Below are 27,718 nucleotides of genomic sequence, written 5' to 3'. Positions count from 1 at the left end.
GTTTTGTGTCTCTTTGTGGTAGTTTTATGTCTCTTTGTGGTTGTTTTGTGTCTCTTTGTTATCGTTTTGTGTCTCTTTGTGGTAGTTTTGTGTCTCTTTGTGGTTGTTATGTGTCTCTTTCTGGTAATTTTGTTTCTCTTTGTGGTCGTTTTGTCTCTCTGTGTGGTCATTTTGTGTCTCTGTGGTCGTTTTGTGTCTCTTTGTGGTAGATTTTTGTCTCTGGATGTTTTGTGTCTCTTTGTGGTCGTTTTGTCTCTTGTGGTCATTTTGTGTCTCTTTGTGGTTGTTTTGTGTCTCTGGATGTTTTGTGTCTCTTTCTGGTCATTTTGTGTCTCTCTGTGCTTGTTTTGTCTCTCTTTGTGGTCGTTTTGTGTCTCTGGATGTTCTGTGTCTCTTTCTGGTAATTCTGTGTCTGTTTGTGGTAGTTTTGTCTCTTGTGGTGATTTTGTGTCTCTTTGTGGTTGTTTTGTGTCTCTTTGTGGTTGTTATATGTCTCTTTTTAGTCATTTTGTGTCTCTTTGTGGTTGTTATGTGTCTCTTGTGGTCATTTTGTGTCTCTTTGTGGTTGTTTTGTGTCTCTGGATGTTTTGCGTCTATTTATGCTTGTTATGTGTCTCTCTGTGGTTGTTTTGTGTCTCTTTGTGGTTGTTATGTGTCTCTTTGTGGTCGTTTTGTGTCTCTTTGTTGTCATTTTGTGTCTCTGGATGTTCTGTGTCTCTCTGTCGTTGTTTTGTGTCTCTTTGTGGTAATTTTGTGTCTCTTTGTCGTAGTTTTGTCTCTCTTTGTGGTAATTTTGTATCTCTGTGGTCGTTTTGTGTCTCTTTGTGGTTGTTTTGTGTCCCTGGATGTTTTGTGTCTCTTTGTGGTCGTTATGTGTCTCTGGATGTTTTGTGTCTCTTTGTGGTAGTTTTGTCTCTCTTTGTGGTAATTTTGTATCTGTGTGGTCGTTTTGTCTCTTGTGGTCATTTTGTGTCTCTTTGTGGTTGTTTTGTTGTCTCTGGATGTTTTGTGTCTCTTTGTGGTAGTTTTGTCTCTCTTTGTGGTAATTTTGTATCTCTGTGGTTGTTTTGTGTCTCTGTGGTCGTTTAGTGTCTCTCTGTCTTCATTTTGTGTCTCTTTGTGGTAGTTTTGTCTGTCTTTGTGGTCATTTTTCGTCTCTTTGTGGTAGTTTTATGTCTCTTTGTGGTTGTTTTGTGTCTCTTTGTTATCGTGTGTGTCTCTTTGTAGTTGTTGTGTCTCTTTGTGGTAGTTTTGTGTCTCTTTGTGGTTGTTTTGTGTCTCTTTGTGGTCGTTATGTTGTCTCTGGATGTTTTGTGTCTCTTTGTGGTAGTTTTGTCTCTCTTTGTGGTAATTTTGTATCTCTGTGGTTGTTTTGTGTCTCTGTGGTCGTTTAGTGTCTCTCTGTATTCATTTTGTGTCTCTTTGTGGTAGTTTTGTCTGTCTTTGTGGTCATTTTGTGTCTCTTTGTGGTAGTTTTATGTCTCTTTGTGGTTGTTTTGTGTCTCTTTGTTATCGTTTTGTGTCTCTTTGTAGTTGTTGTGTCTCTTTGTGTTAGTTTTGTGTCTCTTTTGGTTGTTTTGTGTCTCTTTCTGGTAATTCTGTGTCTCTTTGTGGTCGTTTTGTCTCTCTGTGTGGTCATTTTGTGTCTCTGTGGTCGTTTTGTGTCTCTTTGTGGTCATTTTGTGTCTCTTTGTGGTCGTTTTGTATCTGTCTGTGGTTGTTTTGTGTCTCTGTGGTTGTTTTGTGTCTTTTTGTGGTCGTTTTGTCTCTTGTGGTCATTTTGTGTCTCTTTGTGGTTGTTTTGTGTCTCTTTGTAGTTGTTTTGTGTCTCTGTGGTGGGTTTGTGTCTCTTTCTGGTAATTTTTTGTCTATTTGTGGTCGTTTTGTGTCTCTTTGTGGTAGTTTTGTGTCTCTGTGGTTGTTTTGTGTCTCTTAGTAGTTGTTTTGTGTCTCTGTGGTCGTTTTGTGTCTCTTTGTGGTAGTTTAATGTCTCTCTGTGGTTTTTTTGTGTCTCTTTGTTATCGTTTTGTGTCTCTTTGTAGTTGTTGTGTCTCTTTGTGGTTGTTTTGTGTCTCTGGATGTTTTGTGTCTCTTTGTGGTCGTTTTGTCTCTTGTGGTCATTTTGTGTCTCTTTGTGGTTGTTTTGTGTCTCTGGATATTTTGTTTCTCTTTCTGGTAATTTTGTGTCTCTCTGTGGTTGTTTTGTGTCTCTGTGGTCGTTTAGTGTCTCTCTGTCGTCATTTTGTGTCTCTTTGTGGTCGTTTTGTGTATCTGGATGTTTTGTGTCTCTTTGTGGTAGTTTTGTCTCTCTTTGTGGTCATTTTGTGTCTCTCTGTGGTTGTTTTGTGTCTGTCTGTGGTTGTTTTGTGTCTTTGTGGTTGTTTTGTGTCTCTGTGGTCGTTTTATGTCTCTTTTTGGTAATTTTTTGTCTCTTTGTGGTCGTTTTGTGTCTCTTTGTGATAGTTTTATGTCTCTTTGTCGTTGTTTTGTGTCTCTTTGTGGTTGTTATATGTCTCTTTTTAGTCATTTTGTGTCTCTTTGTGGTTGTTATGTGTCTCTTGTGGTCATTTTGTGTCTCTTTGTGGTTGTTTTGTGTCTCTGGATGTTTTGCGTCTATTTATGCTTGTTATGTGTCTCTTTGTGGTCGTTTTGTGTCTCTTTGTAGTTGTTTTGTGTCTCTGGATGTTTTGTGCCTCTCTGTGGTTGTTTTGTGTCTCTTTCTGGTAATTTTGTGTCTCTTTGTGGTAGTTTTGTCTCTGTTTGTGGTCATTTTGTGTCTCTGTGGTCGTTTTGTGTCTCTTTGTGGTTGTTTTGTGTCTCTGGATGTTTTGTCTCTCTTTGTGGTCATTTTGTGTCTCTGTGGTCGTTTTGTGTCTCTTTGTGGTTGTTTTGTGTCTCTGGATGTTTTATGTCTCTCTGTGCTTGTTTTGTCTCTCTTTGTGGTTGTTTTGTGTCTCTCTGTGCTTGTTTTGTGTCTCTGTGGTCGTTTTGTGTCTCTCTGTGGTTGTTTTGTGTATCTGTGGTCGTTTTGTGTCTCTCTGTGGTTGTTTTGTGTCTTTTTGTGGTCATTTTGTGTCTCTTTGTGGTCGTTTTGTTTATCTGAATGTTTTGTGTCTTTCACCATTTTTATGACTTATGTGGTGCTGTGGCTTAGTTGGTCAAAGTGCCTGTCTAGTTATCAGGAGATCCTGGGTTCAAATCCCAGCAGTGCCTGTGGTCCTGTTAAGCTAACGATGACTTAGCATTTAAAACAGCTCATTATCAGGGTTCTACTGAACTGCTGAAAATGCCTTCCTCATGAACAGGAGGATCTGAGTTCAAAACCCAAAAGAATCTGCAAGATATGAGGAAGTTTTGCACCAATTGGAGGCACTTCTACTCATGGCTTTAACTATTCTTGAGCTACAGAGTTAGTTTTGGGAGAGTCTCTGGAGCTCGCTTCCTGGAGTGCATCCAGTTCAGGACGAAGTGAATCCAGTTCCTGATCTTTATTCTTTCATCATTCTTCTGACTTATGTGGTGCTGTGGCTTAGTTGGTCAAAGTGCCTGTCTAGTAAACAGGAGATCCTGGGTTCAAATCCCAGCAGTGCCTGTGGTCCTGTTAAGTTAACTATGACTTAGCATATAATTATTAGGTTTCTACTTTACATGGGTTCTCTTAATTAAATGATGAACATCATGATTATTATCAGTCTGTTCTTTGGTCAGACTTGATAAAAATGTTTTTAGAAATCAGAATTAGTTTTGGGATGTTTTGTGTCTCTTTGTGGTCGTTTTGTGTCTCTGGATGTTTTGTGTCTCTTTCTGCTTGTTATGTGTCTCTCTGTGGTCGTTTTGCGTCTCTTTGTGGTCATTTTGTGTCTCTGGATGTTTTGTGTCTCTCTGTGGTTGTTTTGTGTCTCTTTGTGGTAATTTTGTGTCTCTTTGTGGTAGTTTCGTCTCTCTTTGTGGTAATTTTGTATCTCTGTGGTCGTTTTGTGTCTCTTTGTGGTTGTTTTGTGTCTCTGGATGTTTTGTGTCTCTTTGTGGTCGTTATGTGTCTCTGGATGTTTTGTGTCTCTCTGTGGTTGTTTTGTGTCTCTTTGTGGTAATTTTGTGTCTCTTTGTGGTAGTTTCGTCTCTCTTTGTGGTAATTTTGTATCTCTGTGGTCGTTTTGTGTCTCTTTGTGATTGTTTTGTGTCTCTGGATGTTTTGTGTATCTTTGTGGTCGTTATGTGTCTCTGGATGTTTTGTGTCTCTTTGTGGTAATTTTGTGTCTCTTTGTGGTAGTTTTGTCTCTCTTTGTGGTAATTTTGTATCTCTGTGGTCGTTTTGTGTCTCTCTGTGGTCGTTTTGTCTCTTGTGGTTATTTTGTGTCTCTTTGTGGTAATTTTGTGTCTCTCTGTGTTTGTTTTGTCTCTCTTTGTAGTCGTTTTGTTTTTCTTTGTGGTTGTTTTGTGTCTCTGTGGTCGTTTTGTGTCTCTCTCTGGTCATCTTGTGTCTCTTTGTGGTCGTTTTGTGTATCTGAATGTTTTGTGTCTTTCATCATTTTCATGACTTATGTGGCGCTGTGGCTTAGTTGGTCAAAGTGCCTGTCTTGTAAACAGGAGATCCTGGGTTCAAATCCCAGCAGTGCCTGTGGTCCTTTTAAGCTAACTATGGTGGTTGTTTTGTGTCTCTTAGTAGTTGTTTTGTGTCTGTGTGGTTGTTTTGTGTCTCTTTCTGGTAATTTTTTGTCTCTTTGTGGTCGTTTTGTGTCTCTTTGTGGTAGTTTAATGTCTCTCTGTGGTTTTTTTGTGTCTCTTTGTTATCGTTTTGTGTCTCTTTGTAGTTGTTGTGTCTCTTTGTGGTTGTTTTGTGTCTCTGGATTTTTTGTGTCTCTTTGTGGTCGTTTTGTCTCTTGTGGTCATTTTGTGTCTCTTTGTGGTTGTTTTGTGTCTCTGGATATTTTGTTTCTCTTTCTGGTAATTTTTTGTCTCTCTGTGGTTGTTTTGTGTCTCTGTGGTCGTTTAGTGTCTCTCTGTCGTCATTTTGTGTCTCTTTGTGGTCGTTTTGTGTATCTGGATGTTTTGTGTCTCTTTGTGGTAGTTTTGTCTCTCTTTGTGGTCATTTTGTGTCTCTCTGTGGTTGTTTTGTGTCTGTCTGTGGTTGTTTTGTGTCTCTGTGGTTGTTTTGTGTCTCTGTGGTCGTTTTATGTCTCTTTCTGGTAATTTTTTGTCTCTTTGTGGTCGTTTTGTGTCTCTTTGTGGTAGTTTTATGTCTCTTTGTCGTTGTTTTGTGTCTCTTTGTTATCGTTTTGTGTCTCTTTGTAGTTGTTGTGTCTCTTTGTGGTAATTTTGTGTCTCTTTGTGGTAGTTTTGTCTCTCTTTGTGGTAATTTTGTATCTCTGTGGTCGTTTTGTGTCTCTTTGTGGTCGTTTTATGTCTCTTTCTGGTAATTTTTTGTCTCTTTGTGGTCGTTTTGTGTCTCTTTGTGGTAGTTTTATGTCTCTTTGTCGTTGTTTTGTGTCTCTTTGTTATCGTTTTGTGTCTCTTTGTAGTTGTTGTGTCTCTTTGTGGTAATTTTGTGTCTCTTTGTGGTAGTTTTGTCTCTCTTTGTGGTAATTTTGTATCTCTGTGGTCGTTTTGTGTCTCTTTGTGGTCGTTTTGTCTCTTGTGGTTATTTTTTGTCTCTTTGTGGTAATTTTGTGTCTCTCTGTGTTTGTTTTGTCTCTCTTTGTAGTCGTTTTGTTTTTCTTTGTGGTTGTTTTGTGTCTCTGTGGTCGTTCTGTGTCTCTTTCTGGTAATGTTTTGCCTCTTTGTGGTTGTTTTGTGTCTCTTTGTGGTAGTTTTATGTGTCTTTGTGGTTGTTTTGTGTCTCTTTGTGATCGTTTTGTGTCTCTTTGTAGTTGTTGTGTCTCTTTGTGGTAGTTTTGTGTCTCTTTGAGGTTGTTATGTGTCTCTTTGTGGTCGTTTTGTGTCTCTTTGTAGTTGTTTTGTGTCTCTGGATGTTTTGTGCCTCTCTGTGGTTGTTTTGTGTCTCTTTGTGATAATTTTGTGTCTCTTTGTGGTAGTTTTGTCTCGGTTTGTGGTCATTTTGTGTCTCTGTGGTCGTTTTGTGTCTCTTTGTGGTTGTTTTGTGTCTCTGGATGTTTTGTCTCTCTTTGTGGTCATTTTATGTCTCTGTGGTCGTTTTGTGTCTCTTTGTGGTTGTTTTGTGTCTCTGGATGTTTTATGTCTCTCTGTGCTTGTTTTGTCTCTCTTTGTGGTTGTTTTGTTTCTCTCTGTGCTTGTTTTGTGTCTCTGTGGTCATTTTGTGTCTCTCTGTGGTTGTTTTGTGTATCTGTGGTCGTTTTGTGTCTCTCTGTGGTTGTTTTGTGTCTTTTTGTGGTCATTTTGTGTCTCTTTGTGGTCGTTTTGTTTATCTGAATGTTTTGTGTCTTTCACCATTTTTATGACTTATGTGGCGCTGTGGCTTAGTTGGTCAAAGTGCCTGTCTAGTAAACAGGAGATCCTGGGTTCAAATCCCAGCAGTGCCTGTGGTCCTGTTAAGCTAACGATGACTTAGCATTTAAAACAGCTCATTATCAGGGTTCTACTGAACTGCTGAAAATGCCTTCCTCATGAACAGGAGGATCTGAGTTCAAAACCCAAAAGAATCTGCAAGATATGAGGAAGTTTTGCACCAATTGGAGGCACTTCTACTCATGGCTTTAACTATTCTTGAGCTACAGAGTTAGTTTTGGGAGAGTCTCTGGAGCTCGCTTCCTGGAGTGCATCCAGTTCAGGACGAAGTGAATCCAGTTCCTCATCTTTATTCTTTCATTATTCTTCTGACTTATGTGGTGCTGTGGCTTAGTTGGTCAAAGTGCCTGTCTAGTAAACAGGAGATCCTGGGTTCAAATCCCAGCAGTGCCTGTGGTCCTGTTAAGCTAACTATGACTTAGCATATAAAACAGGTCATTATCAGGGTTCTACTTTACATTGGTTCTCTTAATTAAATGATGAACATCATGATTATTATCAGTCTGTTCTTTGGTCAGACTTGATAAAAATTTTTTTAGAAATCAGAATTAGTTTTGGGATGTTTTGTGTCTCTTTGTGGTCGTTTTGTGTCTCTGGATGTTTTGTGTCTCTTTCTGCTTGTTATGTGTCTCTCTGTGGTCGTTTTGTGTCTCTTTGTGGTTGTTATGTGTCTCTTTGTGGTCGTTTTGCGTCTCTTTGTGGTCATTTTGTGTCTCTTTGTGGTCGTTTTGTGTCTCTCTGTGGTTGTTTTGTGTCTCTTTGTGGTAATTTTGTGTCTCTTTGTGGTAGTTTCGTCTCTCTTTGTGGTAATTTTGTATCTCTGTGGTCGTTTTGTGTCTCTTTGTGGTTGTTTTGTGTCTCTGGATGTTTTGTGTCTCTTTGTGGTCGTTATGTGTCTCTGGATGTTTTGTGTCTCTTTGTGGTAATTTTGTGTCTCTTTGTGGTAGTTTTGTCTCTCTTTGTGGTCATTTTGTATCTCTGTGGTCGTTTTGTGTCTCTCTGTGTTTGTTTTGTCTCTCTTTGTAGTCGTTTTGTTTTTCTTTGTGGTTGTTTTGTGTCTCTATGGTCGTTTTGTGTCTATCTCTGGTCATCTTGTGTCTCTTTGTGGTCGTTTTGTGTATCTGAATGTTTTGTGTCTTTCATCATTTTCATGACTTATGTGGCGCTGTGGCTTAGTTGGTCAAAGTGCCTGTCTTGTAAACAGGAGATCCTGGGTTCAAATCCCAGCAGTGCCTGTGGTCCTTTTAAGATAACTATGGTGGTTGTTTTGTGTCTCTTAGTAGTTGTTTTGTGTCTCTGTGGTTGTTTTGTGTCTCTTCCTGGTAATTTTTTGTCTCTTTGTGGTCGTTTTGTGTCTCTTTGTGGTAGTTTAATGTCTCTCTGTGGTTTTTTTGTGTCTCTTTGTTATCGTTTTGTGTCTCTTTGTAGTTGTTGTGTCTCTTTGTGGTTGTTTTGTGTCTCTGGATGTTTTGTGTCTCTTTGTGGTCGTTTTGTCTCTTGTGGTCATTTTTTGTCTCTTTGTGGTTGTTTTGTGTCTCAGGATATTTTGTTTCTCTTTCTGGTAATTTTGTGTCTCTCTGTGGTTGTTTTGTGTCTCTGTGGTCGTTTAGTGTCTCTCTGTCGTCATTTTGTGTCTCTTTGTGGTCGTTTTGTGTATCTGGATGTTTTGTGTCTCTTTGTGGTAGTTTTGTCTCTCTTTGTGGTCATTTTGTGTCTCTCTGTGGTTGTTTTGTTTCTGTCTGTGGTTGTTTTGTGTCTCTGTGGTTGTTTTGTGTCTCTGTGGTCGTTTTATGTCTCTTTCTGGTAATTTTTTGTCTCTTTGTGGTCGTTTTGTGTCTCTTTGTGGTAGTTTTATGTCTCTTTGTGGTTGTTTTGTGTCTCTTTGTTATCGTTTTGTGTCTCTTTGTGGTAGTTTTGTGTCTCTTTGTGGTTGTTATGTGTCTCTTTCTGGTAATTTTGTTTCTCTTTTTGGTCGTTTTGTCTCTCTGTGTGGTCATTTTGTGTCTCTGTGGTCGTTTTGTGTCTCTTTGTGGTAGTTTTTTGTCTCTGGATGTTTTGTGTCTCTTTGTGGTCGTTTTGTCTCTTGTGGTCATTTTGTGTCTCTTTGTGGTTGTTTTGTGTCTCTGGATGTTTTGTGTCTCTTTCTGGTCATTTTGTGTCTCTCGGTGCTTGTTTTGTCTCTCTTTGTGGTCGTTTTGTGTATCTGGATGTTTTGAGTCTCTTTGTGGTAGTTTTGTCTCTCTTTGTGGTCATTTTGTGTCTCTTTGTGGTCGTTTTGGGTCTGTCTGTGGTTGTTTTGTGTCTCTGTGGTCTTTTTGTGTCTCTCTGTTGTTTTGTGTCTCTGTGGTCGTTTTATGTCTCTCTGTGGTTGTTTTGTGTCTCTGGATGTTTTGTGTCTCTTTCTGCTTGTTATGTGTCTCTCTGTGGTTGTTTTGTGTCTCTTTGTGGTTGTTATGTGTCTCTTTGTGGTCGTTTTGTGTCTCTTTGTTGTTGTTATGTGTCTCTTTGTGGTCGTTTTGTGTCTCTGGATGTTCTGTGTCTCTTTCTGGTAATTCTGTGTCTCTTTGTGGTAGTTTTGTCTCTTGTGGTGATTTTGTGTCTCTTTGTGGTTGTTTTGTGTCTCTTTGTGGTTGTTATATGTCTCTTTTTAGTCATTTTGTGTCTCTTTGTGGTTGTTATGTGTCTCTTGTGGTCATTTTGTGTCTCTTTGTGGTTGTTTTGTGTCTCTGGATGTTTTGTGTCTATTTATGCTTGTTATGTGTCTCTCTGTGGTTGTTTTGTGTCTCTTTGTGGTTGTTATGTGTCTCTTTGTGGTCGTTTTGTGTCTCTTTGTTGTCATTTTGTGTCTCTGGATGTTCTGTGTCTCTCTGTCGTTGTTTTGTGTCTCTTTGTGGTAATTTTGTGTCTCTTTGTCGTAGTTTTGTCTCTCTTTGTGGTAATTTTGTATCTCTGTGGTCGTTTTGTGTCTCTTTGTGGTTGTTTTGTGTCCCTGGATGTTTTGTGTCTCTTTGTGGTCGTTATGTGTCTCTGGATGTTTTGTGTCTCTTTGTGGTAGTTTTGTCTCTCTTTGTGGTAATTTTGTATCTGTGTGGTCGTTTTGTCTCTTGTGGTCATTTTGTGTCTCTTTGTGGTTGTTTTGTTGTCTCTGGATGTTTTGTGTCTCTTTGTGGTAGTTTTGTCTCTCTTTGTGGTAATTTTGTATCTCTGTGGTTGTTTTGTGTCTCTGTGGTCGTTTAGTGTCTCTCTGTCTTCATTTTGTGTCTCTTTGTGGTAGTTTTGTCTGTCTTTGTGGTCATTTTGTGTCTCTTTGTGGTAGTTTTATGTCTCTTTGTGGTTGTTTTGTGTCTCTTTGTTATCGTTTTGTGTCTCTTTGTAGTTGTTGTGTCTCTTTGTGGTAGTTTTGTGTCTCTTTGTGGTTGTTTTGTGTCTCTTTGTGGTCGTTATGTTGTCTCTGGATGTTTTGTGTCTCTAGGTGGTAGTTTTGTCTCTCTTTGTGGTAATTTTGTATCTCTGTGGTTGTTTTGTGTCTCTGTGGTCGTTTAGTGTCTCTCTGTCTTCATTTTGTGTCTCTTTGTGGTAGTTTTGTCTGTCTTTGTGGTCATTTTGTGTCTCTTTGTGGTAGTTTTATGTCTCTTTGTGGTTGTTTTGTGTCTCTTTGTTATCGTTTTGTGTCTCTTTGTAGTTGTTGTGTCTCTTTGTGTTAGTTTTGTGTCTCTTTGTGGTTGTTTTGTGTCTCTTTCTGGTAATTCTGTGTCTCTTTGTGGTCGTTTTGTCTCTCTGTGTGGTCATTTTGTGTCTCTGTGGTCGTTTTGTGTCTCTTTGTGGTCATTTTGTGTCTCTTTGTGGTCGTTTTGTATCTGTCTGTGGTTGTTTTGTGTCTCTGTGGTTGTTTTGTGTCTTTTTGTGGTCGTTTTGTCTCTTGTGGTCATTTTGTGTCTCTTTGTGGTTGTTTTGTGTCTCTTTGTAGTTGTTTTGTGTCTCTGTGGTGGGTTTGTGTCTCTTTCTGGTAATTTTTTGTCTATTTGTGGTCGTTTTGTGTCTCTTTGTGGTAGTTTTGTGTCTCTGTGGTTGTTTTGTGTCTCTTTCTGGTAATTTTTTGTGTCTTTGCGGTAGTTTTGTGTCTCTTTGTGGTAGTTTTATGTCTCTTTGTGGTTGTTTTGTGTCTCTTTGTTATCGTTTTGTTTCTCTTTGTAGTTGTTGTGTCTCTTTGTGGTCCTTTTGTCTCTCTGTGTGGTCATTTTGTGTCTCTGTGGTCGTTTTGTGTCTCTTTGTGGTTGTTTTGTGTCTCTGGATGTTTTGTGTCTCTTGGTGGTCGTTTTATCTCTTGTGGTCATTTTGTGTCTCTGGATGTTTTGTGTCTCTGGATGTTTTGTGTCTCTTTCTGGTCATTTTGTGTCTCTCTGTGCTTTTTTTGTCTCTCTTTTTGGTCGTTATTGTATCTGGATGTTTTGTGTCTCTTTGTGGTAGTTTTGTCTTTCTTTGTGATCATTTTGTGTCTCTTTTTGGTTGTTTTGTGTCTCTGGATGTTTTGTGTCTCTTTCTGGTAATTTTGTGTCTCTTTGTGGTAGTTTTGTCTCTTTTGGTGATTTTGTGTCTCTTTGTGGTCATTTTGTGTCTCTGTGGTCGTTTTGTGTCTCTTTGTGGTTGTTTTGTGTCTCTGGATGTTTTGTGTCTCTTGGTGGTCTTTTTATCTCTTGTGGTCATTTTGTGTCTCTGGATGTTTTGTGTCTCTGGATGTTTTGTGTCTCTTTCTGGTCATTTTGTGTCTCTCTGTGCTTTTTTTGTCTCTCTTTGTGGTCATTTTATGTCTCTGTGGTTGTTTTGTGTATCTGTGGTCGTTTTGTGTCTCTCTGTGGTTGTTTTGTGTCTTTTTGTGGTCATTTTGTGTCTCTTTGTGGTCGTTTTGTTTATCTGAATGTTTTGTGTCTTTCACCATTTTTATGACTTATGTGGCGCTGTGGCTTAGTTGGTCAAAGTGCCTGTCTAGTAAACAGGAGATCCTGGGTTCAAATCCCAGCAGTGCCTGTGGTCCTGTTAAGCTAACGATGACTTAGCATTTAAAACAGCTCATTATCAGGGTTCTACTGAACTGCTGAAAATGCCTTCCTCATGAACAGGAGGATCTGAGTTCAAAACCCAAAAGAATCTGCAAGATATGAGGAAGTTTTGCACCAATTGGAGGCACTCATGGCTTTAACTATTCTTGAGCTACAGAGTTAGTTTTGGGAGAGTCTCTGGAGCTCGCTTCCTGGAGTGCATCCAGTTCAGGACGAAGTGAATCCAGTTCCTGATCTTTATTCTTTCATTATTCTTCTGACTTATGTGGTGCTGTGGCTTAGTTGGTCAAAGTGCCTGTCTAGTAAACAGGAGATCCTGGGTTCAAATCCCAGCAGTGCCTGTGGTCCTGTTAAGCTAACTATGACTTAGCATATAATTATTAGGTTTCTACTTTACATGGGTTCTCTTAATTAAATGATGAACATCATGATTATTATCAGTCTGTTCTTTGGTCAGACTTGATAAAAATGTTTTTAGAAATCAGAATTAGTTTTGGGATGTTTTGTGTCTCTTTGTGGTCGTTTTGTGTCTCTGGATGTTTTGTGTCTCTTTCTGCTTGTTATGTGTCTCTCTGTGGTCGTTTTGTGTCTCTTTGTGGTTGTTATGTGTCTCTTTGTGGTCGTTTTGCGTCTCTTTGTGGTCATTTTGTGTCTCTTTGTGGTCGTTTTGTGTCTCTCTGTGGTTGTTTTGTGTCTCTTTGTGGTAATTTTGTGTCTCTTTGTGGTAGTTTCGTCTCTCTTTGTGGTAATTTTGTATCTCTGTGGTCGTTTTGTGTCTCTTTGTGGTTGTTTTGTGTCTCTGGATGTTTTGTGTCTCTTTGTGGTCGTTATGTGTCTCTGGATGTTTTGTGTCTCTTTGTGGTAATTTTGTGTCTCTTTGTGGTAGTTTTGTCTCTCTTTGTGGTAATTTTGTATATCTGTGGTCGTTTTGTGTCTCTTTGTGGTCGTTTTGTCTCTTGTGGTTATTTTGTGTCTCTTTGTGGTAATTTTGTGTCTCTCTGTGTTTGTTTTGTCTCTCTTTGTAGTCGTTTTGTTTTTCTTTGTGGTTGTTTTGTGTCTCTGTGGTCGTTTTGTGTCTCTCTCTGGTCATCTTGTGTCTCTTTGTGGTCGTTTTGTGTATCGGAATGTTTTGTGTCTTTCATCATTTTCATGACTTATGTGGCGCTGTGGCTTAGTTGGTTAAAGTGCCTGTCTTGTAAACAGGAGATCCTGGGTTCAAATCCCAGCAGTGCCTGTGGTCGTTTTAAGCTAACTATGGTGGTTGTTTTGTGTCTCTTAGTAGTTGTTTTGTGTCTCTGTGGTTGTTTTGTGTCTCTTTCTGGTAATTTTTTGTCTCTTTGTGGTCGTTTTGTGTCTCTTTGTGGTAGTTTAATGTCTCTCTGTGGTTTTTTTGTGTCTCTTTGTTATCGTTTTGTGTCTCTTTGTAGTTGTTGTGTCTCTTTGTGGTTGTTTTGTGTCTCTGGATGTTTTGTGTCTCTTTGTGGTCGTTTTGTCTCTTGTGGTCATTTTGTGTCTCTTTGTGGTTGTTTTGTGTCTCTGGATATTTTGTTTCTCTTTCTGGTAATTTTGTGTCTCTCTGTGGTTGTTTTGTGTCTCTGTGGTCGTTTAGTGTCTCTCTGTCGTCATTTTGTGTCTCTCTGTGGTTGTTTTGTGTCTGTCTGTGGTTGTTTTGTGTCTCTGTGGTTGTTTTGTGTCTCTGTGGTCGTTTTACGTCTCTTTCTGGTAATTTTTTGTCTCTTTGTGGTCGTTTTGTGTCTCTTTGTGGTAGTTTTATGTCTCTTTGTCGTTGTTTTGTGTCTCTTTGTTATCGTTTTGTGTCTCTTTGTAGTTGTTGTGTCTCTTTGTGGTAATTTTGTGTCTCTTTGTGGTAGTTTTGTCTCTCTTTGTGGTAATTTTGTATCTCTGTGGTCGTTTTGTGTCTCTTTGTGGTCGTTTTATGTCTCTTTCTGGTAGTTTTATGTCTCTTTCTGGTAATTTTTTTTTCTCTTTGTGGTCGTTTTGTGTCTCTTTGTGGTAGTTTTATGTCTCTTTGTCGTTGTTTTGTGTCTCTTTGTTATCGTTTTGTGTCTCTTTGTAGTTGTTGTGTCTCTTTCTGGTAATTTTGTGTCTCTTTGTGGTAGTTTTGTCTCTCTTTGTGGTAATTTTGTATCTCTGTGGTCGTTTTGTGTCTCTTTGTGGTCGTTTTGTCTCTTGTGGTTATTTTTTGTCTCTTTGTGGTAATTTTGTGTCTCTCTGTGTTTGTTTTGTCTCTCTTTGTAGTCGTTTTGTTTTCCTTTGTGGTTGTTTTGTGTCTCTGTGGTCGTTCTGTGTCTCTTTCTGGTAATGTTTTGCCTCTTTGTGGTCGTTTTGTGTCTCTTTGTGGTAGTTTTATGTGTCTTTGTGGTTGTTTTGTGTCTCTTTGTGATCGTTTTGTGTCTCTTTGTAGTTGTTGTGTCTCTTTGTGGTAGTTTTGTGTCTCTTTGAGGTTGCTATGTGTCTCTTTGTGGTCGTTTTGTGTCTCTTTGTAGTTGTTTTGTGTCTCTGGATGTTTTTTGCCTCTCTGTGGTTGTTTTGTGTCTCTTTCTGATAATTTTGTGTCTCTTTGTGGTAGTTTTGTCTCGGTTTGTGGTCATTTTGTGTCTCTGTGGTCGTTTTGTGTCTCTTTGTGGTTGTTTTGTGTCTCTGGATGTTTTGTCTCTCTTTGTGGTCATTTTATGTCTGTGGTCGTTTTGTGTCTCTTTGTGGTTGTTTTGTGTCTCTGGATGTTTTATGTCTCTCTGTGCTTGTTTTGTCTCTCTTTGTGGTTGTTTTGTGTCTCTCTGTGCTGGTTTTGTGTCTCTGTGGTCGTTTTGTGTCTCTCTGTGGTTGTTTTGTGTATCTGTGGTCGTTTTGTGTCTCTCTGTGGTTGTTTTGTGTCTTTTTGTGGTCATTTTGTGTCTCTTTGTGGTCGTTTTGTTTATCTGAATGTTTTGTGTCTTTCACCATTTTTATGACTTATGTGGCGCTGTGGCTTAGTTGGTCAAAGTGCCTGTCTAGTAAACAGGAGATCCTGGGTTCAAATCCCAGCAGTGCCTGTGGTCCTGTTAAGCTAACTATGACTTAGCATATAATTATTAGGTTTCTACTTTACATGGGTTCTCTTAATTAAATGATGAACATCATGATTATTATCAGTCTGTTCTTTGGTCAGACTTGATAAAAATGTTTTTAGAAATCAGAATTAGTTTTGGGATGTTTTGTGTCTCTTTGTGGTCGTTTTGTGTCTCTGGATGTTTTGTGTCTCTTTCTGCTTGTTATGTGTCTCTCTGTGGTCGTTTTGTGTCTCTTTGTGGTTGTTATGTGTCTCTTTGTGGTCGTTTTGCGTCTCTTTGTGGTCATTTTGTGTCTCTTTGTGGTCGTTTTGTGTCTCTCTGTGGTTGTTTTGTGTCTCTTTGTGGTAATTTTGTGTCTCTTTGTGGTAGTTTCGTCTCTCTTTGTGGTAATTTTGTATCTCTGTGGTCGTTTTGTGTCTCTTTGTGGTTGTTTTGTGTCTCTGGATGTTTTGTGTCTCTTTGTGGTCGTTATGTGTCTCTGGATGTTTTGTGTCTCTTTGTGGTAATTTTGTGTCTCTTTGTGGTAGTTTTGTCTCTCTTTGTGGTCATTTTGTATCTCTGTGGTCGTTTTGTGTCTCTCTGTGTTTGTTTTGTCTCTCTTTGTAGTCGTTTTGTTTTTCTTTGTGGTTGTTTTGTGTCTCTGTGGTCGTTTTGTGTCTCTCTCTGGTCATCTTGTGTCTCTTTGTGGTCGTTTTGTGTATCTGTGGTCGTTTTGTGTCTCTTAGTAGTTGTTTTGTGTCTCTGTGGTTGTTTTGTGTATCTGTGGTCGTTTTGTGTCTCTCTGTGGTTGTTTTGTGTCTTTTTGTGGTCATTTTGTGTCTCTTTGTGGTCGTTTTGTTTATCTGAATGTTTTGTGTCTTTCACCATTTTTATGACTTATGTGGCGCTGTGGCTTAGTTGGTCAAAGTGCCTGTCTAGTAAACAGGAGATCCTGGGTTCAAATCCCAGCAGTGCCTGTGGTCCTGTTAAGCTAACGATGACTTAGCATTTAAAACAGCTCATTATCAGGGTTCTACTGAACTGCTGAAAATGCCTTCCTCATGAACAGGAGGATCTGAGTTCAAAACCCAAAAGAATCTGCAAGATATGCGGAAGTTTTGCACCAATTGGAGGCACTTCTACTCATGGCTTTAACTATTCTTGAGCTACAGAGTTAGTTTTGGGAGAGTCTCTGGAGCTCGCTTCCTGGAGTGCATCCAGTTCAGGACGAAGTGAATCCAGTTCCTGATCTTTATTCTTTCATTATTCTTCTGACTTATGTGGTGCTGTGGCTTAGTTGGTCAAAGTGCCTGTCTAGTAAACAGGAGATCCTGGGTTCAAATCCCAGCAGTGCCTGTGGTCCTGTTAAGCTAACTATGACTTAGCATATAATTATTAGGTTTCTACTTTACATGAGTTCTCTTAATTAAATGATGAACATCATGATTATTATCAGTCTGTTCTTTGGTCAGACTTGATAAAAATGTTTTTAGAAATCAGAATTAGTTTTGGGATGTTTTGTGTCTCTTTGTGGTCGTTTTGTGTCTCTGGATGTTTTGTGTCTCTTTCTGCTTGTTATGTGTCTCTCTGTGGTCGTTTTGTCTCTCTTTGTGGTTGTTTTGTGTCTCTCTGTGCTGGTTTTGTGTCTCTGTGGTCGTTTTGTGTCTCTCTGTGGTTGTTTTGTGTATCTGTGGTCGTTTTGTGGCTCTCTGTGGTTGTTTTGTGTCTTTTTGTGGTCATTTTGTGTCTCTTTGTGGTCGTTTTGTTTATCTGAATGTTTTGTGTCTTTCACCATTTTTATGACTTATGTGGCGCTGTGGCTTAGTTGGTCAAAGTGCCTGTCTAGTAAACAGGAGATCCTGGGTTCAAATCCCAGCAGTGCCTGTGGTCCTGTTAAGCTAACGATGACTTAGCATTTAAAACAGCTCATTATCAGGGTTCTACTGAACTGCTGAAAATGCCTTCCTCATGAACAGGAGGATCTGAGTTCAAAACCCAAAAGAATCTGCAAGATATGAGGAAGTTTTGCACCAATTGGAGGCACTTCTACTCATGGCTTTAACTATTCTTGAGCTACAGAGTTAGTTTTGGGAGAGTCTCTGGAGCTCGCTTCCTGGAGTGCATCCAGTTCAGGACGAAGTGAATCCAGTTCCTGATCTTTATTCTTTCATTATTCTTCTGACTTATGTGGTGCTGTGGCTTAGTTGGTCAAAGTGCCTGTCTAGTAAACAGGAGATCCTGGGTTCAAATCCCAGCAGTGCCTGTGGTCCTGTTAAGCTAACTATGACTTAGCATATAATTATTAGGTTTCTACTTTACATGAGTTCTCTTAATTAAATGATGAACATCATGATTATTATCAGTCTGTTCTTTGGTCAGACTTGATAAAAATGTTTTTAGAAATCAGAATTAGTTTTGGGATGTTTTGTGTCTCTTTGTGGTCGTTTTGTGTCTCTGGATGTTTTGTGTCTCTTTCTGCTTGTTATGTGTCTCTCTGTGGTCGTTTTGTCTCTCTTTGTGGTTGTTTTGTGTCTCTCTGTGCTGGTTTTGTGTCTCTGTGGTCGTTTTGTGTCTCTCTGTGGTTGTTTTGTGTATCTGTGGTCGTTTTGTGGCTCTCTGTGGTTGTTTTGTGTCTTTTTGTGGTCATTTTGTGTCTCTTTGTGGTCGTTTTGTTTATCTGAATGTTTTGTGTCTTTCACCATTTTTATGACTTATGTGGCGCTGTGGCTTAGTTGGTCAAAGTGCCTGTCTAGTAAACAGGAGATCCTGGGTTCAAATCCCAGCAGTGCCTGTGGTCCTGTTAAGTTAACTATGACTTAGCATATAATTATTAGGTTTCTACTTTACATGGGTTCTCTTAATTAAATGATGAACATCATGATTATTATCAGTCTGTTCTTTGGTCAGACTTGATAAAAATGTTTTTAGAAATCAGAATTAGTTTTGGGATGTTTTGTGTCTCTTTGTGGTCGTTTTGTGTCTCTGGATGTTTTGTGTCTCTTTCTGCTTGTTATGTGTCTCTCTGTGGTCGTTTTGTGTCTCTTTGTGGTTGTTATGTGTCTCTTTGTGGTCGTTTTGCGTCTCTTTGTGGTCATTTTGTGTCTCTTTGTGGTCGTTTTGTGTCTCTCTGTGGTTGTTTTGTGTCTCTTTGTGGTAATTTTGTGTCTCTTTGTGGTAGTTTCGTCTCTCTTTGTGGTAATTTTGTATCTCTGTGGTCGTTTTGTGTCTCTTTGTGGTTGTTTTGTGTCTCTGGATGTTTTGTGTCTCTTTGTGGTCGTTATGTGTCTCTGGATGTTTTGTGTCTCTTTGTGGTAATTTTGTGTCTCTTTGTGGTAGTTTTGTCTCTCTTTGTGGTCATTTTGTATCTCTGTGGTCGTTTTGTGTCTCTCTGTGTTTGTTTTGTCTCTCCTTGATAGTCGTTTTGTTTTTCTTTGTGGTTGTTTTGTGTCTCTGTGGTCGTTTTGTGTCTCTCTCTGGTCATCTTGTGTCTCTTTGTGGTCGTTTTGTGTATCTGAATGTTTTGTGTCTTTCATCATTTTCATGACTTATGTGGCGCTGTGGCTTAGTTGGTCAAAGTGCCTGTCTTGTAAACAGGAGATCCTGGTTTCAAATCCCAGCAGTGCCTGTGGTCCTTTTAAGCTAACTATGGTGGTTGTTTTGTGTCTCTTAGTAGTTGTTTTGTGTCTCTGTGGTTGTTTTGTGTCTCTTCCTGGTAATTTTTTGTCTCTTTGTGGTCGTTTTGTGTCTCTTTGTGGTAGTTTAATGTCTCTCTGTGGTTTTTTTGTGTCTCTTTGTTATCGTTTTGTGTCTCTTTGTAGTTGTTGTGTCTCTTTGTGGTTGTTTTTTGTCTCTGGATGTTTTGTGTCTCTTTGTGGTCGTTTTGTCTCTTGTGGTCATTTTGTGACTCTTTGTGGTTGTTTTGTGTCTCAGGATATTTTGTTTCTCTTTCTGGTAATTTTGTGTCTCTCTGTGGTTGTTTTGTGTCTCTGTGGTCGTTTAGTGTCTCTCTGTCGTCATTTTGTGTCTCTTTGTGGTCGTTTTGTGTATCTGGATGTTTTGTGTCTCTTTGTGGTAGTTCTGTCTCTCTTTGTGGTCATTTTGTGTCTCTCTGTGGTTGTTTTGTTTCTGTCTGTGGTTGTTTTGTGTCTCTGTGGTTGTTTTGTGTCTCTGTGGTCGTTTTATGTCTCTTTCTGGTAATTTTTTGTCTCTTTGTGGTTGTTTTGTGTCTCTTTGTTATCGTTTTGTGTCTCTTTTTGGTAGTTTTGTGTCTCTTTGTGGTTGTTATGTGTCTCTTTCTGGTAATTTTGTTTCTCTTTGTGGTCGTTTTGTCTCTCTGTGTGGTCATTTTGTGTCTCTGTGGTCGTTTTGTGTCTCTTTGTGGTAGTTTTTTGTCTCTGGATGTTTTGCGTCTCTTTGTGGTCGTTTTGTCTCTTGTGGTCATTTTGTGTCTCTATGTGGTTGTTTTGTGTCTCTGGATGTTTTGTGTCTCTTTCTGGTCATTTTGTGTCTCTCTGTGCTTGTTTTGTCTCTCTTTGTGGTCGTTTTGTGTATCTGGATGTTTTGTGTCTCTTTGTGGTCGTTTTGTCTCTCTTTGTGGTTGTTTTGTGTCTCTCTGTGCTGGTTTTGTGTCTCTGTGGTCGTTTTGTGTCTCTCTGTGGTTGTTTTGTGTATCTGTGGTCGTTTTGTGGCTCTCTGTGGTTGTTTTGTGTCTTTTTGTGGTCATTTTGTGTCTCTTTGTGGTCGTTTTGTTTATCTGAATGTTTTGTGTCTTTCACCATTTTTATGACTTATGTGGCGCTGTGGCTTAGTTGGTCAAAGTGCCTGTCTAGTAAACAGGAGATCCTGGGTTCAAATCCCAGCAGTGCCTGTGGTCCTGTTAAGCTAACGATGACTTAGCATTTAAAACAGCTCATTATCAGGGTTCTACTGAACTGCTGAAAATGCCTTCCTCATGAACAGGAGGATCTGAGTTCAAAACCCAAAAGAATCTGCAAGATATGAGGAAGTTTTGCACCAATTGGAGGCACTTCTACTCATGGCTTTAACTATTCTTGAGCTACAGAGTTAGTTTTGGGAGAGTCTCTGGAGCTCGCTTCCTGGAGTGCATCCAGTTCAGGACGAAGTGAATCCAGTTCCTGATCTTTATTCTTTCATTATTCTTCTGACTTATGTGGTGCTGTGGCTTAGTTGGTCAAAGTGCCTGTCTAGTAAACAGGAGATCCTGGGTTCAAATCCCAGCAGTGCCTGTGGTCCTGTTAAGCTAACTATGACTTAGCATATAATTATTAGGTTTCTACTTTACATGGGTTCTCTTAATTAAATGATGAACATCATGATTATTATCAGTCTGTTCTTTGGTCAGACTTGATAAAAATGTTTTTAGAAATCAGAATTAGTTTTGGGATGTTTTGTGTCTCTTTGTGGTCGTTTTGTGTCTCTGGATGTTTTGTGTCTCTTTCTGCTTGTTATGTGTCTCTCTGTGGTCGTTTTGTGTCTCTTTGTGGTTGTTATGTGTCTCTTTGTGGTCGTTTTGCGTCTCTTTGTGGTCATTTTGTGTCTCTTTGTGGTCGTTTTGTGTCTCTCTGTGGTTGTTTTGTGTCTCTTTGTGGTAATTTTGTGTCTCTTTGTGGTAGTTTCGTCTCTCTTTGTGGTAATTTTGTATCTCTGTGGTCGTTTTGTGTCTCTTTGTGGTTGTTTTGTGTCTCTGGATGTTTTGTGTCTCTTTGTGGTCGTTATGTGTCTCTGGATGTTTTGTGTCTCTTTGTGGTAATTTTGTGTCTCTTTGTGGTAGTTTTGTCTCTCTTTGTGGTCATTTTGTATCTCTGTGGTCGTTTTGTGTCTCTCTGTGTTTGTTTTGTCTCTCCTTGATAGTCGTTTTGTTTTTCTTTGTGGTTGTTTTGTGTCTCTGTGGTCGTTTTGTGTCTCTCTCTGGTCATCTTGTGTCTCTTTGTGGTCGTTTTGTGTATCTGAATGTTTTGTGTCTTTCATCATTTTCATGACTTATGTGGCGCTGTGGCTTAGTTGGTCAAAGTGCCTGTCTTGTAAACAGGAGATCCTGGTTTCAAATCCCAGCAGTGCCTGTGGTCCTTTTAAGCTAACTATGGTGGTTGTTTTGTGTCTCTTAGTAGTTGTTTTGTGTCTCTGTGGTTGTTTTGTGTCTCTTCCTGGTAATTTTTTGTCTCTTTGTGGTCGTTTTGTGTCTCTTTGTGGTAGTTTAATGTCTCTCTGTGGTTTTTTTGTGTCTCTTTGTTATCGTTTTGTGTCTCTTTGTAGTTGTTGTGTCTCTTTGTGGTTGTTTTTTGTCTCTGGATGTTTTGTGTCTCTTTGTGGTCGTTTTGTCTCTTGTGGTCATTTTGTGACTCTTTGTGGTTGTTTTGTGTCTCAGGATATTTTGTTTCTCTTTCTGGTAATTTTGTGTCTCTCTGTGGTTGTTTTGTGTCTCTGTGGTCGTTTAGTGTCTCTCTGTCGTCATTTTGTGTCTCTTTGTGGTCGTTTTGTGTATCTGGATGTTTTGTGTCTCTTTGTGGTAGTTCTGTCTCTCTTTGTGGTCATTTTGTGTCTCTCTGTGGTTGTTTTGTTTCTGTCTGTGGTTGTTTTGTGTCTCTGTGGTTGTTTTGTGTCTCTGTGGTCGTTTTATGTCTCTTTCTGGTAATTTTTTGTCTCTTTGTGGTTGTTTTGTGTCTCTTTGTTATCGTTTTGTGTCTCTTTGTGGTAGTTTTGTGTCTCTTTGTGGTTGTTATGTGTCTCTTTCTGGTAATTTTGTTTCTCTTTGTGGTCGTTTTGTCTCTCTGTGTGGTCATTTTGTGTCTCTGTGGTCGTTTTGTGTCTCTTTGTGGTAGTTTTTTGTCTCTGGATGTTTTGCGTCTCTTTGTGGTCGTTTTGTCTCTTGTGGTCATTTTGTGTCTCTATGTGGTTGTTTTGTGTCTCTGGATGTTTTGTGTCTCTTTCTGGTCATTTTGTGTCTCTCTGTGCTTGTTTTGTCTCTCTTTGTGGTCGTTTTGTGTATCTGGATGTTTTGTGTCTCTTTGTGGTAGTTTTGTCTCTCTTTGTGGTCATTTTGTGTCTCTTTGTGGTCGTTTTGGGTCTGTCTGTGGTTGTTTTGTGTCTCTGTGGTCTTTTTGTGTGTCTCTGTGGTTGTTTTGTGTCTCTGGATGTTTTGTGTCTCTTTCTGCTTGTTATGTGTCTCTCTGTGGTTGTTTTGTGTCTCTTTGTGGTTGTTATGTGTCTCTTTGTGGTCGTTTTGTGTCTCTTTGTTGTTGTTATGTGTCTCTTTGTGGTCGTTTTGTGTCTCTGGATGTTCTGTGTCTCTTTCTGGTAATTCTGTGTCTCTTTGTGGTAGTTTTGTCTCTTGTGGTGATTTTGTGTCTCTTTGTGGTTGTTTTGTGTCTCTTTGTGGTTGTTATATGTCTCTTTTTAGTCATTTTGTGTCTCTTTGTGGTTGTTATGTGTCTCTTGTGGTCATTTTGTGTCTCTTTGTGGTTGTTTTGTGTCTCTGGATGTTTTGTGTCTATTTATCCTTGTTATGTGTCTCTCTGTGGTTGTTTTGTGTCTCTTTGTGGTTGTTATGTGTCTCTTTGTGGTCGTTTTGTGTCTCTTTGTCGTCATTTTGTGTCTCTGGATGTTCTGTGTCTCTCTGTCGTTGTTTTGTGTCTCTTTGTGGTAATTTTGTGTCTCTTTGTCGTAGTTTTGTCTCTCTTTGTGGTAATTTTGTATCTCTGTGGTCGTTTTGTGTCTCTTTGTGGTTGTTTTGTGTCCCTGGATGTTTTGTGTCTCTTTGTGGTCGTTATGTGTCTCTGGATGTTTTGTGTCTCTTTGTGGTAGTTTTGTCTCTCTTTGTGGTAATTTTGTATCTGTGTGGTCGTTTTGTCTCTTGTGGTCATTTTGTGTCTCTTTGTGGTTGTTTTGTGTCTCTTTGTGGTCGTTATGTTGTCTCTGGATGTTTTGTGTCTCTTTGTGGTAGTTTTGTCTCTCTTTGTGGTAATTTTGAATCTCTGTGGTTGTTTTGTGTCTCTGTGGTCGTTTAGTGTCTCTCTGTCTTCATTTTGTGTCTCTTTGTGGTAGTTTTGTCTGTCTTTGTGGTCATTTTGTGTCTCTTTGTGGTAGTTTTATGTCTCTTTGTGGTTGTTTTGTGTCTCTTTGTTATCGTTTTGTGTCTCTTTGTAGTTGTTGTGTCTCTTTGTGTTAGTTTTGTGTCTCTTTGTGGTTGTTTTGTGTCTCTTTCTGGTAATTCTGTGTCTCTTTGTGGTCGTTTTGTCTCTGTGTGTGGTCATTTTGTGTCTCTGTGGTCGTTTTGTGTCTCTTTGTGGTCATTTTGTGTCTCTTTGTGGTCGTTTTGTATCTGTCTGTGGTTGTTTTGTGTCTCTGTGGTTGTTTTGTGTCTTTTTGTGGTCGTTTTGTCTCTTGTGGTCATTTTGTGTCTCTTTGTGGTTGTTTTGTGTCTCTTTGTAGTTGTTTTGTGTCTCTGTGGTGGGTTTGTGTCTCTTTCTGGTAATTTTTTGTCTATTTGTGGTCGTTTTGTGTCTCTTTGTGGTAGTTTTGTGTCTCTGTGGTTGTTTTGTGTCTCTTTCTGGTAATTTTTTGTCTCTTTGCGGTAGTTTTGTGTCTCTTTGTGGTAGTTTTATGTCTCTTTGTGGTTGTTTTGTGTCTCTTTGTTATCGTTTTGTTTCTCTTTGTAGTTGTTGTGTCTTTTTGTGGTAGTTTTGTGTCTCTTTGTGGTTGTTATGTGTCTCTTTCTGGTAATTTTGTGTCTCTTTGTGGTCCTTTTTTCTCTCTGTGTGGTCATTTTGTGTCTCTGTGGTCGTTTTGTGTCTCTTTGTGGTTGTTTTGTGTCTCTGGATGTTTTGTGTCTCTTGGTGGTCGTTTTATCTCTTGTGGTCATTTTGTGTCTCTGGATGTTTTGTGTCTCTGGATGTTTTGTGTCTCTCTGTGCTTTTTTTGTCTCTCTTTTTGGTCGTTATTGTATCTGGATGTTTTGTGTCTCTTTGTGGTAGTTTTGTCTTTCTTTGTGATCATTTTGTGTCTCTTTTTGGTTGTTTTGTGTCTCTGGATGTTTTGTGTCTCTTTCTGGTAATTTTGTGTCTCTTTGTGGTAGTTTTGTCTCTTTTGGTGATTTTGTGTCTCTTTGTGGTCATTTTGTGTCTCTGTGGTCGTTTTGTGTCTCTTTGTGGTTGTTTTGTGTCTCTGGATGTTTTGTGTCTCTTGGTGGTCGTTTTATCTCTTGTGGTCATTTTGTGTCTCTGGATGTTTTGTGTCTCTGGATGTTTTGTGTCTCTTTCTGGTCATTTTGTGTCTCTCTGTGCTTTTTTGTCTCTCTTTGTGGTCATTTTATGTCTCTGTGGTCGTTTTGTGTCTCTTTGTGGTTGTTTTGTGTCTCTGGATGTTTTATGTCTCTCTGTGCTTGTTTTGTCTCTCTTTGTGGTTGTTTTGTGTCTCTCTGTGCTGGTTTTGTGTCTCTGTGGTCGTTTTGTGTCTCTCTGTGGTTGTTTTGTGTATCTTTGGTCGTTTTGTGTCTCTCTGTGGTGTTTTTGTGTCTCTCTGTGGTCATTTTGTGTCTCTTTGTGGTCGTTTTGTTTATCTGAATGTTTTGTGTCTTTCACCATTTTTATGACTTATGTGGTGCTGTGGCTTAGTTGGTCAAAGTGCCTGTCTAGTTATCAGGAGATCCTGGGTTCAAATCCCAGCAGTGCCTGTGGTCCTGTTAAGCTAATGATGACTTAGCATTTAAAACAGCTCATTATCAGGGTTCTACTGAACTGCTGAAAATGCCTTCCTCATGAACAGGAGGATCTGAGTTCAAAACCCAAAAGAATCTGCAAGATATGAGGAAGTTTTGCACCAATTGGAGGCACTTCTACTCATGGCTTTAACTATTCTTGAGCTACAGAGTTAGTTTTGGGAGAGTCTCTGGAGCTCGCTTCCTGGAGTGCATCCAGTTCAGGACGAAGTGAATCCAGTTCCTGATCTTTATTCTTTCATTATTCTTCTGACTTATGTGGTGCAGTGGCTTAGTTGGTCAAAGTGCCTGTCTAGTAAACAGGAGATCCTGGGTTCAAATCCCAGCAGTGCCTGTGGTCCTGTTAAGCTAACTATGACTTAGCATATAAAACAGGTCATTATCAGGGTTCTACTTTACATTGGTTCTCTTAATTAAATGATGAACATCATGATTATTATCAGTCTGTTCTTTGGTCAGACTTGATAAAAATTTTTTTAGAAATCAGAATTAGTTTTGGGATGTTTTGTGTCTCTTTGTGGTCGTTTTGTGTCTCTGGATGTTTTGTGTCTCTTTCTGCTTGTTATGTGTCTCTCTGTGGTCGTTTTGTGTCTCTTTGTGGTTGTTATGTGTCTCTTTGTGGTCGTTTTGCGTCTCTTTGTGGTCATTTTGTGTCTCTTTGTGGTAATTTCGTCTCTCTTTGTGGTAATTTTGTATCTCTGTGGTCGTTTTGTGTCTCTTTGTGGTTGTTTTGTGTCTCTGGATGTTTTGTGTCTCTTTGTGGTCGTTATGTGTCTCTGGATGTTTTGTGTCTCTTTGTGGTAATTTTGTGTCTCTTTGTGGTAGTTTTGTCTCTCTTTGTGGTCATTTTGTATCTCTGTGGTCGTTTTGTGTCTCTCTGTGTTTGTTTTGTCTCTCTTTGTAGTCGTTTTGTTTTTCTTTGTGGTCGTTTTGTGTCTCTCTCTGGTCATCTTGTGTCTCTTTGTGGTCGTTTTGTGTATCTGAATGTTTTGTGTCTTTCATCATTTTCATGACTTATGTGGCGCTGTGGCTTAGTTGGTCAAAGTGCCTGTCTTGTAAACAGGACATCCTGGGTTCAAATCCCAGCAGTGCCTGTGGTCCTTTTAAGCTAACTATGGTGGTTGTTTTGTGTCTCTTAGTAGTTGTTTTGTGTCTCTGTGGTTGTTTTGTGTCTCTTCCTGGTAATTTTTTGTCTCTTTGTGGTCGTTTTGTGTCTCTTTGTGGTAGTTTAATGTCTCTCTGTGGTTTTTTTGTGTCTCTTTGTTATCGTTTTGTGTCTCTTTGTAGTTGTTGTGTCTCTTTGTGGTTGTTTTTTGTCTCTGGATGTTTTGTGTCTCTTTGTGGTCGTTTTGTCTCTTGTGGTCATTTTGTGTCTCTTTGTGGTTGTTTTGTGTCTCAGGATACTTTGTTTCTCTTTCTGGTAATTTTGTGTCTCTCTGTGGTTGTTTTGTGTCTCTGTGGTCGTTTAGTGTCTCTCTGTCGTCATTTTGTGTCTCTTTGTGGTCGTTTTGTGTATCTGGATGTTTTGTGTCTCTTTGTGGTAGTTTTGTCTCTCTTTGTGGTCATTTTGTGTCTCTCTGTGGTTGTTTTGTTTCTGTCTGTGGTTGTTTTGTGTCTCTGTGGTTGTTTTGTGTCTCTGTGGTCGTTTTATGTCTCTTTCTGGTAATTTTTTGTCTCTTTGTGGTCGTTTTGTGACTCTTTGTGGTAGTTTTATGTCTCTTTGTGGTTGTTTTGTGTCTCTTTGTTATCGTTTTGTGTCTCTTTGTGGTAGTTTTGTGTCTCTTTGTGGTTGTTATGTGTCTCTTTCTGGTAATTTTGTTTCTCTTTGTGGTCGTTTTGTCTCTCTGTGTGGTCATTTTGTGTCTCTGTGGTCGTTTTGTGTCTCTTTGTGGTAGTTTTTTGTCTCTGGATGTTTTGTGTCTCTTTGTGGTCGTTTTGTCTCTTGTGGTCATTTTGTGTCTCTTTGTGGTTGTTTTGTGTCTCTGGATGTTTTGTGTCTCTTTCTGGTCATTTTGTGTCTCTCTGTTGTTTTGTGTCTCTGTGGTCGTTTTATGTCTCTCTGTGGTTGTTTTGTGTCTCTGGATGTTTTGTGTCTCTTTCTGCTTGTTATGTGTCTCTCTGTGGTTGTTTTGTGTCTCTTTGTGGTTGTTATGTGTCTCTTTGTGGTCGTTTTGTGTCTCTTTGTTGTTGTTATGTGTCTCTTTGTGGTCGTTTTGTGTCTCTGGATGTTCTGTGTCTCTTTCTGGTAATTCTGTGTCTCTTTGTGGTAGTTTTGTCTCTTGTGGTGATTTTGTGTCTCTTTGTGGTTGTTTTGTGTCTCTTTGTGGTTGTTATATGTCTCTTTTTAGTCATTTTGTGTCTCTTTGTGGTTGTTATGTGTCTCTTGTGGTCATTTTGTGTCTCTTTGTGGTTGTTTTGTGTCTCTGGATGTTCTGTGTCTCTCTGTCGTTGTTTTGTGTCTCTTTGTGGTAATTTTGTGTCTCTTTGTCGTAGTTTTGTCTCTCTTTGTGGTAATTTTGTATCTCTGTGGTCGTTTTGTGTCTCTTTGTGGTTGTTTTGTGTCCCTGGATGTTTTGTGTCTCTTTGTGGTCGTTATGTGTCTCTGGATGTTTTGTGTCTCTTTGTGGTAGTTTTGTCTCTCTTTGTGGTAATTTTGTATCTGTGTGGTCGTTTTGTCTCTTGTGGTCATTTTGTGTCTCTTTGTGGTTGTTTTGTTGTCTCTGGATGTTTTGTGTCTCTTTGTGGTAGTTTTGTCTCTCTTTGTGGTAATTTTGTATCTCTGTGGTTGTTTTGTGTCTCTGTGGTCGTTTAGTGTCTCTCTGTCTTCATTTTGTGTCTCTTTGTGGTAGTTTTGTCTGTCTTTGTGGTCATTTTGTGTCACTTTGTGGTAGTTTTATGTCTCTTTGTGGTTGTTTTGTGTCTCTTTGTTATCGTTTTGTGTCTCTTTGTAGTTGTTGTGTCTCTTTGTGGTAGTTTTGTGTCTCTTTGTGGTTGTTTTGTGTCTCTTTGTGGTCGTTATGTTGTCTTTGGATGTTTTGTGTCTCTTTGTGGTAGTTTTGTCTCTCTTTGTGGTAATTTTGTATCTCTGTGGTTGTTTTGTGTCTCTGTGGTCGTTTAGTGTCTCTCTGTCTTCATTTTGTGTCTCTTTGTGGTAGTTTTGTCTGTCTTTGTGGTCATTTTGTGTCTCTTTGTGGTAGTTTTATGTCTCTTTGTGGTTGTTTTGTGTCTCTTTGTTATCGTTTTGTGTCTCTTTGTAGTTGTTGTGTCTCTTTGTGTTAGTTTTGTGTCTCTTTGTGGTTGTTTTGTGTCTCTTTCTGGTAATTCTGTGTCTCTTTGTGGTTGTTTTGTCTCTCTGTGTGGTCATTTTGTGTCTCTGTGGTCGTTTTGTGTCTCTT

The 27,718-nt window shown here is 39.2% G+C and overlaps 22 non-coding genes across 22 annotated transcripts; all 22 read left to right on the top strand.

Moving 5' to 3' along the window:
- Positions 1-3,139: 3,139 nt before the first annotated feature.
- trnat-agu (transfer RNA threonine (anticodon AGU)) lies at positions 3,140-3,213 on the top strand. The gene has a single exon. It is a non-coding gene; the product is annotated as a tRNA-Thr (tRNA).
- A 305-nt stretch (positions 3,214-3,518) lies between these two features.
- Positions 3,519-3,592, top strand: trnat-agu (transfer RNA threonine (anticodon AGU)). Its single transcript has one exon. It is a non-coding gene; the product is annotated as a tRNA-Thr (tRNA).
- A 952-nt stretch (positions 3,593-4,544) lies between these two features.
- Positions 4,545-4,618, top strand: trnat-ugu (transfer RNA threonine (anticodon UGU)). The gene has a single exon. It is a non-coding gene; the product is annotated as a tRNA-Thr (tRNA).
- A 1,805-nt stretch (positions 4,619-6,423) lies between these two features.
- Positions 6,424-6,497, top strand: trnat-agu (transfer RNA threonine (anticodon AGU)). Its single transcript has one exon. It is a non-coding gene; the product is annotated as a tRNA-Thr (tRNA).
- A 305-nt stretch (positions 6,498-6,802) lies between these two features.
- Positions 6,803-6,876, top strand: trnat-agu (transfer RNA threonine (anticodon AGU)). The gene has a single exon. It is a non-coding gene; the product is annotated as a tRNA-Thr (tRNA).
- A 768-nt stretch (positions 6,877-7,644) lies between these two features.
- trnat-ugu (transfer RNA threonine (anticodon UGU)) lies at positions 7,645-7,718 on the top strand. Its single transcript has one exon. It is a non-coding gene; the product is annotated as a tRNA-Thr (tRNA).
- Positions 7,719-11,434: 3,716 nt separating this feature from the next.
- trnat-agu (transfer RNA threonine (anticodon AGU)) lies at positions 11,435-11,508 on the top strand. The gene has a single exon. It is a non-coding gene; the product is annotated as a tRNA-Thr (tRNA).
- Positions 11,509-11,807: 299 nt separating this feature from the next.
- On the top strand, positions 11,808-11,881 carry trnat-agu (transfer RNA threonine (anticodon AGU)). Its single transcript has one exon. It is a non-coding gene; the product is annotated as a tRNA-Thr (tRNA).
- Positions 11,882-12,700: 819 nt separating this feature from the next.
- trnat-ugu (transfer RNA threonine (anticodon UGU)) lies at positions 12,701-12,774 on the top strand. The gene has a single exon. It is a non-coding gene; the product is annotated as a tRNA-Thr (tRNA).
- Positions 12,775-14,519: 1,745 nt separating this feature from the next.
- trnat-agu (transfer RNA threonine (anticodon AGU)) lies at positions 14,520-14,593 on the top strand. The gene has a single exon. It is a non-coding gene; the product is annotated as a tRNA-Thr (tRNA).
- Positions 14,594-15,493: 900 nt separating this feature from the next.
- On the top strand, positions 15,494-15,567 carry trnat-agu (transfer RNA threonine (anticodon AGU)). Its single transcript has one exon. It is a non-coding gene; the product is annotated as a tRNA-Thr (tRNA).
- A 305-nt stretch (positions 15,568-15,872) lies between these two features.
- On the top strand, positions 15,873-15,946 carry trnat-agu (transfer RNA threonine (anticodon AGU)). Its single transcript has one exon. It is a non-coding gene; the product is annotated as a tRNA-Thr (tRNA).
- A 454-nt stretch (positions 15,947-16,400) lies between these two features.
- trnat-agu (transfer RNA threonine (anticodon AGU)) lies at positions 16,401-16,474 on the top strand. The gene has a single exon. It is a non-coding gene; the product is annotated as a tRNA-Thr (tRNA).
- A 305-nt stretch (positions 16,475-16,779) lies between these two features.
- Positions 16,780-16,853, top strand: trnat-agu (transfer RNA threonine (anticodon AGU)). Its single transcript has one exon. It is a non-coding gene; the product is annotated as a tRNA-Thr (tRNA).
- Positions 16,854-17,307: 454 nt separating this feature from the next.
- Positions 17,308-17,381, top strand: trnat-agu (transfer RNA threonine (anticodon AGU)). Its single transcript has one exon. It is a non-coding gene; the product is annotated as a tRNA-Thr (tRNA).
- Positions 17,382-18,141: 760 nt separating this feature from the next.
- On the top strand, positions 18,142-18,215 carry trnat-ugu (transfer RNA threonine (anticodon UGU)). Its single transcript has one exon. It is a non-coding gene; the product is annotated as a tRNA-Thr (tRNA).
- Positions 18,216-19,383: 1,168 nt separating this feature from the next.
- On the top strand, positions 19,384-19,457 carry trnat-agu (transfer RNA threonine (anticodon AGU)). Its single transcript has one exon. It is a non-coding gene; the product is annotated as a tRNA-Thr (tRNA).
- A 305-nt stretch (positions 19,458-19,762) lies between these two features.
- trnat-agu (transfer RNA threonine (anticodon AGU)) lies at positions 19,763-19,836 on the top strand. The gene has a single exon. It is a non-coding gene; the product is annotated as a tRNA-Thr (tRNA).
- Positions 19,837-20,596: 760 nt separating this feature from the next.
- On the top strand, positions 20,597-20,670 carry trnat-ugu (transfer RNA threonine (anticodon UGU)). The gene has a single exon. It is a non-coding gene; the product is annotated as a tRNA-Thr (tRNA).
- Positions 20,671-24,204: 3,534 nt separating this feature from the next.
- Positions 24,205-24,278, top strand: trnat-agu (transfer RNA threonine (anticodon AGU)). The gene has a single exon. It is a non-coding gene; the product is annotated as a tRNA-Thr (tRNA).
- Positions 24,279-24,583: 305 nt separating this feature from the next.
- Positions 24,584-24,657, top strand: trnat-agu (transfer RNA threonine (anticodon AGU)). Its single transcript has one exon. It is a non-coding gene; the product is annotated as a tRNA-Thr (tRNA).
- Positions 24,658-25,343: 686 nt separating this feature from the next.
- On the top strand, positions 25,344-25,417 carry trnat-ugu (transfer RNA threonine (anticodon UGU)). The gene has a single exon. It is a non-coding gene; the product is annotated as a tRNA-Thr (tRNA).
- Positions 25,418-27,718: the final 2,301 nt, after the last annotated feature.

Source organism: Leuresthes tenuis, unplaced genomic scaffold (assembly GCF_036924035.1).
Source record: "Leuresthes tenuis unplaced genomic scaffold, fLeuTen1.0.hap1 SCAF_23, whole genome shotgun sequence".
NCBI classification, from domain to species: domain Eukaryota; kingdom Metazoa; phylum Chordata; class Actinopteri; order Atheriniformes; family Atherinopsidae; genus Leuresthes; species Leuresthes tenuis.
Note: the sequence above shows the minus strand (reverse complement) of the source record. Positions and strands in the feature narration are given on the sequence as shown.